The following is an 8,802-nucleotide window of genomic DNA, read 5'->3' on the forward strand; positions in this document are numbered from 1 at the left end:
GGCCTCCTAGGCACAGAGCAGGCCCACAAAGGCTGCAAAGCAAATTTAGAGAATGACCAGTTCACTTGACTCTATTCGACTGAAAGAGCGCATGTTATTGCATTCATTCATTCCCATGTGTATATCTAATAAATACCTATTGCACTTCTGCCGTATCTTACCATGGTTCCAGGTGCTTGGGATGCAGCAAAGGAAAATCAACCTGAGGAAGCCTGTGGACCACCAGAGCTTACATTCCAGTGAGGGGCAAGATCAGGTAACAAAAAGGAAGCAGAAGGTGGTGATGGTGGAAAAGGAGGAGGAAGAGGAGGAGATGACAAGATCACAAGACTGGCTTTGGCGCTGTAGCAGGGCTGGCTCCCTCTTACCTCTGCAGGGACCTTTGGCTGTGGTCTCCGCAGGGCCTGGCCCACGACAGAACTTTGCTGGGAAGCAGCTTCAAAGCCCAGCATGTAGCCAGGTGGCTCTGATAACAAGGCTTCTTTCCTCAACAGAGGCTTCTCTTTTTCCTGCCATCACTGGAGTCCCCGCCTGATGCAGAGAGGCTGAGTTCATGCTGTGTTTATGCTGGCTGGCGGCAAAGGTCAGAATGGAAGCATCATGCCTTCTTCACCATAGGAAGTCTTCTGTCTTTCTTGCTGTATGTGATCACTCCCCTGTCTTGCAAGTGCCTCACTGTGCTGAACTACTCAGCCTCCTTATTGCCTGATTCAGCATAGCACAAGGGTTTCGAGTGTGAATTCTGGTACTACACATACTAGCTGTGTGCCCTTGACCAAGTTTCTTACCCTCTCTGTGCCTCAGTTTCTTATCTGTAAAATAGGAATGCTAATATGTGGTACATGTCATCTACGTTTGTTGTGGGGTCATGTGATCACACAGGTAAAGTGCTTACAACAGTGCCTGGCTCACAGCAGAATCTAGGTACGTTTGCTAACAGCAGTTTTCCTCTTGACCACATGGAGCTCTGGGGTAAAGAGACATGCCTAGAGCCAGGCATGGTGGCTCAGGCCTGTAATCCCAGCACTTTGGGAGGCTGAGGCAGGAGAATCACTTGAGGTCAAGAGTTCAAGGCCAGCCTGGCCAACATGGTGAAACCGCATCTCTACTAAAAATACAACATTTATCCAGGCATGGTGGTACATGGCTATAATCCCAGCTACTCAAGAGGCTGAGGCAGGCGAATTGCTTGAACCTGGGAGGCAGAGGTTGCATTGATCTGAGATCGTGCCACAGCAGTCCAGCCTGGGCAACAGTGTGAGACCCCATCTCAAAAAAAAAAAAAAAAAAATGTAAGCCATGCCTAGAAATCAAAGAGGTGAGGCAGATGCATGGTGATCCAGCCCAGCTGATGGGCATGCAGGAGGCGCAGCCAGGCTGGCACAGGCTGGCCAAGCAGAGTGCAATGACAGGCAGAAGGTAGATGGGACACTCAGGGGGCTCAGCAGGTCTCCAGGAGGTAATGACAGCTACTGGGAAACTGGTGTGGACTGGAGACTGGGATCCAGGTTCCCAGGCTACCATTATTCTCGGAACCACTGGACCCCCTTGACTAGCCCTTCCTCTGGTGCTCAAGAGTGGGGAAGGGCTGAGCTGCAGGTTCAAAGCTCCTCCTCTGGGGCTGAGCTGAGCTGGGTGTCATGCCGGTCACCTGTAGAGGCAGGCACCACCAGCTCAGGTGGGATTGTCAATAAAGCCAATTCTCTAATGACCTTCGCAGATGGGCCCAGGAGGAGTGAGACTGAAACATCCCAGATTGGGCAGTCACTTGGCCATACCAGGAAACCGGCTGATCCTATCTTCTAGGCTCTTGGATATTCCTTTTCCATTGTCCTCACGTGCCTGAAGCTACCATGCTGCCTGTCAGCTGGCCAGAGGCCTCTGGTTGATCATCCATCTGAGCCTGAATTCTCCCTCCTGGGCTTATTTAAAAATAGTACTTTCCCCTGCTCCTTCCACTCACGAGGCCCTATTCCTGGATTCTTATCAGCTGGGCCTTGGATAAAGATAAACTGATGGATTCGTACTTTACCGAGCGGCTGACAGCCCTCAGGAACACGTGCTGGGAGGGTAGCACACCCCAGCTCCGCTGGGACAGAAGCGGCTGTGCTTGGGATCTTTCCAGATCTCGCCTTATGTATCCTTCATCTGTCTGTTTGTTTATATATTTTAAAGTATCCTTGGTAATACACTGGTAAAGGTAAGTGTTTCCCTGAGTTCTGTAAGCAGTTCTAGCAAATTAATCAAACCCAAGGAGGGGGTCATGGAACTCCAATTTATAGCCGGTGGATCAAAAAGCACAGGCAAAATAACCCGGGGCTTGTGATTGCCCCGGAAGCAGAGGGCGGCCTTGTGGGACTGAGCCCTCACCCTGTGGGATCTGATGCTAGCTCCAGGTAGATGGCATCGGAACTGAACTGGAGGACACCCAGCTGGTGTCTGCTGCAGAATGGATTGCTTCCTTGGTGTGTGGGGAAAAACCCACACACATTTGATTGAAGAAGTCTTCTGGCTGGGCGCGGTGGCTCAAGCCTGTAATCCCAGCACTTTGGGAGGCCGAGACGGGCGGATCACGAGGTCAGGAGATCGAGACCATCCTGGCTAACACGGTGAAACCCCGTCTCTACTAAAAAAATACAAAAAACTAGCCGGGCGCGGTGGCGGGCGTCTGTAGTCCCAGCTACTCGGGAGGCTGAGGCAGGAGAATGGCGGGAACCCGGGAGGCGGAGCTTGCAGTGAGCTGAGATCGGGCCACTGCACTCCAGCCTGGGCGGCAGATCGAGACTCCGTCTCAAAAAAAAAAAAAAAAAAAAAAAGAAGTATTCTGTGTTGGTTGTTGTGGTGTGAGAGAAGAGGAAAACCAGACTGAGTTTTCCCCCTCAATGTCTAACCTCAGTTCCCCCTCAGTTAGGCATAGTGACCCAACACACATTTCTATAAACAAGTAGATACAGAGGCACAGTGACCCAACGCACACATTTCAATAAATAGGTAGATGTTGGGAATAGTGAAGCAACATACACATTTCTTACGCACCTTATACACATATTTATCATGTCCCAGCCTGCTTGGGCTGCTACAACAAAATACCCAGATGGCTGGAGTGGCTTATTGATATGGTTTGGCTCTGTGTCCCCACCCAAATCTCATCTTGAATTGTAATCCCCATCTGTCAAGGGAGGGAGCGGGTGGGAGGTGATTGGATCATGGCGACAGTTTCTCCCATGCTGTTCTTGATCTGGTGGGTGAGTTCCCACAAGATCTGATGGTTTTGTAAGTGTTTGGCCGTTCCTCCTTTGCTCTCTTTTCCTGCTGCCTTGTGAAGAAGGTACTTGCTTCTCCTTCACCTTCCACTATGATTGTAAGTTTCCTGAGGCCTCCCCAGCTGTGCAGAACTATGAGTTAATTAAACCTCCTTTCTTTATAAATTACCCAGTCTCAGGTATTCTTTATAGCAGTGTGAAAACGGACTAATACATTTACAAATAACAGATTTATTTCTCACGGTTTTGGAGACTGAAAAGTCCAAGATCAAGGTACCAGCAGATTCTGTGTCTGGTGAGGGCCTACTGCCTTGCTCATAGATGGTGCTTTCTAGTTGTGTCCTCACATGGTGGAAGGGGAAAACTCTGTTCTCTTTAGTCCTTTATAAGGACAGTAATCCCATTGATGAGGGCCCCACCCTCATGACCTAGTTACCTCCCAAAGGTTATACTTGTTAATTCTATCACACTGGGGATTAGGCTTAGGCATTACCATCTGAATTTTGGGGTCAACAAACATTCAGAACAAAGCATATCATAATTGTACAATTCAATGAATCGCCATAAAATCAATACACTCATGTAACCACAACCCAGGTGAAAAAACGGAATCTTATCATTATCTTCAGCCTTCCTCCCCACCTCCACTCTGTGATGTCTACCCCTTCCTTCTCCCATGACTTCTAACACCACAGATTAGTGTCTGAACATAACGTATTTGTCTTGTTTTGAGTCTGGCATCCTTCCCCCTATGTCACGTTTTGGCTTAGAGCAGTGATTCATTCATTCACTTAAGTATTCCATATATGAATATATCACAATTTGTTTATTCATTCACTTGCTAATGGATATTTGGGTTGTTTCATCTTTGAGCTTTCACTTATAATGCAGCTATGAACATTCTTGCTCATGTCTTTCGGTAAACCTATATACAGGTGTGATTTTAGTAGATGCTACCAGTTTTCCAAAGGGGTATACAGTTTTTCCCTTCTAGTAGCATATGAGAGTTCCAGTTGCTCCATATCCTTCAATAAATGATATTGTCAGTCTTTTTAAATGTAGCTTTTCTGATGGGTAAGGATGGTTTTTCTTATGGTTTTAATTTGCATTTGTCTGCTGAATAGTGTGGCTCAACACCTTCTTGTTTGTCATTATGTTTATTAGGTAGCCTCTTTTATGAAGTGCCTGATCCATTTTCTTACCCATCATTTTCCTTTGGATTGTCTTTTTGCTTTTGTTTAATTAGAAGGGTTCTTTATATAAGTCCTTCCTTACGTCTTATCCCACGCTGTGGTTTCCATTCTCTTTTGTTGAGACAGGGTCTCACTATGTTTCCCAGGCTGGTTTTGAACTCCTGAGCTCAAGCAATCCTCCCACCTCAGCCTCTTTTCCACTCTCTTAATAGTGTTTATTGATGAATATAATTTTTGTGAAATCCAGTAAATCAGTATTTTCCACTGTGGTTATTGTTTTAAGTGTCTCGTTTAAGAAAATTTTGCTTATTCCTAGCTCAGGAAGACATTTCCCTGTTGTATTTCTAGGATTGTTATTGCTTTGGTGTTCACATTTAGGTCTACAATTGACATGGAATTGATTTCTGTGTATGATGCGAGGTAGCTGGCAAGAGAAATATTTTTCCTTAGGAATAACCAGTTGACTTGGAATCATTTGTGGAAAATCTCCCATTTCTCCTCTGTTCTGAGGTGTGGATTTTTTTTTTTTTTTAAGATGAATTTTCTCTCTTGTTGCCCAGGCTTGAGTGCAATGGCACAGTCTCGGCTCACTGCAACCTCCACCTTGTGGGTTCAAGCAGTTCTGCCTCGGCCTCCCGAGTAGCTGGGATTATAGGTGCCTGCCACCATGCCTAGCTAATTTTTGTATTTTTAGTAGAGATGTGGTTTCACCATGTTGACTGGGCTGGTCTCGAACTCCTGACCTCAGGTGATCTGCCCGCCTTGTCCTCCCAAAGTGTTGGGATTACAGGCTTGAGCCACCGCACCTGGCCAGATCTTTTTTTATAAATCAAAAACAAGTGTTTATATATATGTGATTCTGTTCCTGGATGTTCCATCATTCGATTTGTCTCTGTGCCAGTAACGTGCTACCTTAATTACTGTAGGTTAATAATAAGTCTTGATTGACAGTAGGGCAAGTCCCCAGGGTAAGTCTTCATTCTTGTTCTTCAAGGTTGTCTTGACTATTCTTAAACTTTTGAACTTCTGTGCACATTTTAGAATCAGCTTATCCATTTTCACAAATATCTACCTAGATTTTGATTTTGGGTTGCATTTAATCTACACCTTAATTGAATTAATTCATTTGGGGAGAATGGATATCTTTACACTATTGAGTCTTCCAGTCTACAACATAACATATACCTTCATTGATTTAGACCTTCTTAATAATATTTTATGTTTTTCTATGTGGAGGTCTTATATATCTTTCGTTATATTTATTCCCATGTGTTTAATATATTTGATCCTATCATCAATGGTATAGTTTAAAATATTTATTTTCTAATTATTTATTACTAGTGTATAAGTACTATTGATTATTGATTTTTAAAAATAAGGGTCTGCTATTCAGTAAAATCTAAATTTACTTCCCAAAATATTCTGGGCATCTGGATTTGTTTCCTAGGCTGCTGCAACAAAGTATCACAAACTTGGTGGCTTAAAACAACACGAATTTATTCTCTCACAGTTGCAGAGGCCAGAAGCCCCCAAACCAGGTGTTGGCAGAGCCACACTCCCTCTGAGGGCTCTGGGGGAACATCCTTCCTTGCCTCTTCCAGCTTCTGGTCGCTCCAGGAGTTCCTTGGCTTGTGGCAGCCTCACTCCTATCTCTTCCTCTGTTTTCACATGGCTGCTTCTATGTACCTGTGTCTCAAACCTCCCTCTCCTTTCTCTTATAAGGATACTCATCAGTGGGTTTAGGCCCATCCTCCATCCAGGCTGATCTCATTTTGAGATCCACAACTTGCTTCCCTCAGCGAAGATACGATTTCCAAAGAAGGCCACATTCACAGGCACTGGGGGTTAGGACTTGGACGTATCTTTTTGAGAGATACAATTCAACACACAATAGCATCCAAGCAAATATATATGTTTGCTCCATTCTTCACCCACGTGGTCACTGTTCCATACCTTGCCTTTATTCACTTAGCAGTGCGCCTCCAAGATTGTTCTGTGGCACCCCTTCGAGAGGTCTGCATTCTCTCAGAGGCTGCACAGCATAGCATGGGGGTGGGGGGGTAGGGGGTGGAATACCACATTTTAGGGGACCCATCCTCTATTGCTGGATATTTGGGAGAGAGCAGAGCCTTAGAGCTCATCCAGCCATATTCAGGCCAGTGGCCTTTCCTGGACAGGTGCTTCAGTGTATGTCCCCAGGCTCCTCCTCTGTAAAGCGGATGGTTGGGGAGATGATCACAGCCTACTTTCCGGGTGCCAGGCATTCGGGTCTACTCCTCCCAAATGATTCTTCCTGTGTGTTTTAAATGGGGGTCGAGGGGATGGGAGAAGGTGGCCCTGACCTCCTCTGCTCCCTGACAGGGTCACAGATTGATGGTGGTTTGTGTGTGTGGGAGGGAAGTGTGGGAAGAGGCAGAGCGTCTTGATTCATTTGATGAAAGCCAGAGAAGAGGGCCGAGGAAGCTTTCTGAACGAGGTCCAGATGGCTGAACACTCAGGTACCAACCACCGTGTCCAAACCAAGGGCTTGGGGTGTTGGATGGAGCAAGTGTCCAGATGTCTGCTGCCTGCAGCATTGCCTCCTCTGACAAGCAAAGCAGGACTGTTTGCAGCCTTCAGAAGGTCTGGCTTGCTTTTCAACTTCTTGCCTTTGCTTTTATAATCCTCTCAGCGACCTCCATGACTTACTAAGGTTTCTGAAATAAAAACCAGATGCATGACGTCTTAGGCCTATGAAAGCTTTTCTAAAACTCCTTCTGAGCTGCTGAAGTCTCAGGCTGCTAGTGACTCGGAAGTGCTCAAACACTCTGCTGCAAAAAGCAAGTGTCATAATATTATTCTCCAGCCTGGGTTAATTATAGTGATTTTTCTCTATTCAAGGCAGCTAGAAGATCCTCTGTGGCATGCAAGGATCTAGGTTGCTGGGATCTGGGTGGATCTTGCATTTACTGTCGGAATTCCCACTAGCGTTGGTTTTCTCAGCCTCCAGGGAGAGGCCACTGTCGTTCTGCCTTTAGGTTACCTCAGGCTAGGTTTGTACAGACGCCTATCCATCTCACTGTAAGCCACTCTGACCTCACACACTGGCAGAGCTAGCAAATTCCAGAGCTTTAATAGGGGACTCATAAGCATAGGATGCAGCAACATCTGTCCAGAGTGTCTTCCCCAGCTGGTCCTTCTCACCTGGAAATGGTTCCTTTTTATTTGTAAGAGCCAAGTTTTCAGACACCTAAACCATCAGCCAAGGCCTGGGGGGTACACATGGCAGAGAGTCTGGGGTCAGGAGACTTACTTACCGTCTAGCCTGGGCTCAGCATGGAAGTTCTTGGTCTTAGGCTCCACCAATAGAGACATTGACTTTCTGAGCCTCAGTTTACCCACATAATTATTCAACCACATGCTGAGGCTCCACAGGGGAATCAGGAACAGCCCAAGCTCTCAAAAGCCTTGCGGTTTAGGACGGGAGACAAACACTCACGCAAGGGTTCAAAGGCATTTTAGGTGCTTCGACAGAAATACATAGGGGTGACCATGAAAACACAGTGGGGGAAAACTCAGTTCTCCGTGTCTGGGGAGACACACAAGACATGGGTACAATGATGTTGAAAGGTGAGGGCGGGCATGGTGGCTCACACCTGTAATCCCAGCACTTTGGGAGGCCGAGGCAGGTGGATCATGAGGTCTGGAGTTCGAGACCAGTCTGGTCAATATGGTGAAACCCTGTCTCTACTGAAAATATAAAAATTAGCTGGGTGTGGTGGTGCACACCTGTAATCCCGGCTACTTGGGAGTTTGAGGCAGAAGAATCGCTTGAACCTGGGAAGTGGAGGTTGCAGTGAGCTGAGATCACTCCACTTCACTACAGCCTGGATGACAAGAGCGAGACTCCATCTCAAAAAAAAAAAAAAAGAAAGAAAGAAAGGTAAGAGGGCATTTACCCAGTGACAGGATGCGGAGGGCATTCCTGGAAGGGACTGATGAGCAAAAACACAGAACTGTGAAGAGCCTGGCAGGCCTGGGAGACTGCAGGAGGCTTAGCACGGCTGGAGCAAGGGGCACAACAGGCAATGTGGGGAGGGAGGCAGAGCCGGGGAGGGGGCTTGGACTCCACTCTTAGGGCAGAGGCTGTCACCCAGGGATGATTTCGCTGTGCTTGAAGACGTCTTTGACTATCGCTCCCAGGGAGCTGGGGATGCTACTGGCATCTAATAGGTGAAGGTCAGGTCAGGGATTCTGCTAAGAATTCTAAACGCACAGAACAGCCCCTACAACAAAGAATCATTCAGCCCCATATATCAATAGTGCCGAGGTTGAGACCTTTACTGTATTAGTCTGTTTCATGCTGC

General features: G+C 46.7%; 1 protein-coding gene across 1 annotated transcript in view; it reads right to left on the minus strand.

Moving 5' to 3' along the window:
* Positions 1-8,802, minus strand: part of LOC105472729 (MIS18 kinetochore protein A) — a 252,915-nt gene that overhangs the window by 22,084 nt on the left and 222,029 nt on the right. The window lies entirely within an intron of this gene.

Source organism: Macaca nemestrina, chromosome 4, assembly GCF_043159975.1.
Source record: "Macaca nemestrina isolate mMacNem1 chromosome 4, mMacNem.hap1, whole genome shotgun sequence".
Taxonomy (NCBI): Eukaryota; Metazoa; Chordata; class Mammalia; order Primates; family Cercopithecidae; genus Macaca; species Macaca nemestrina.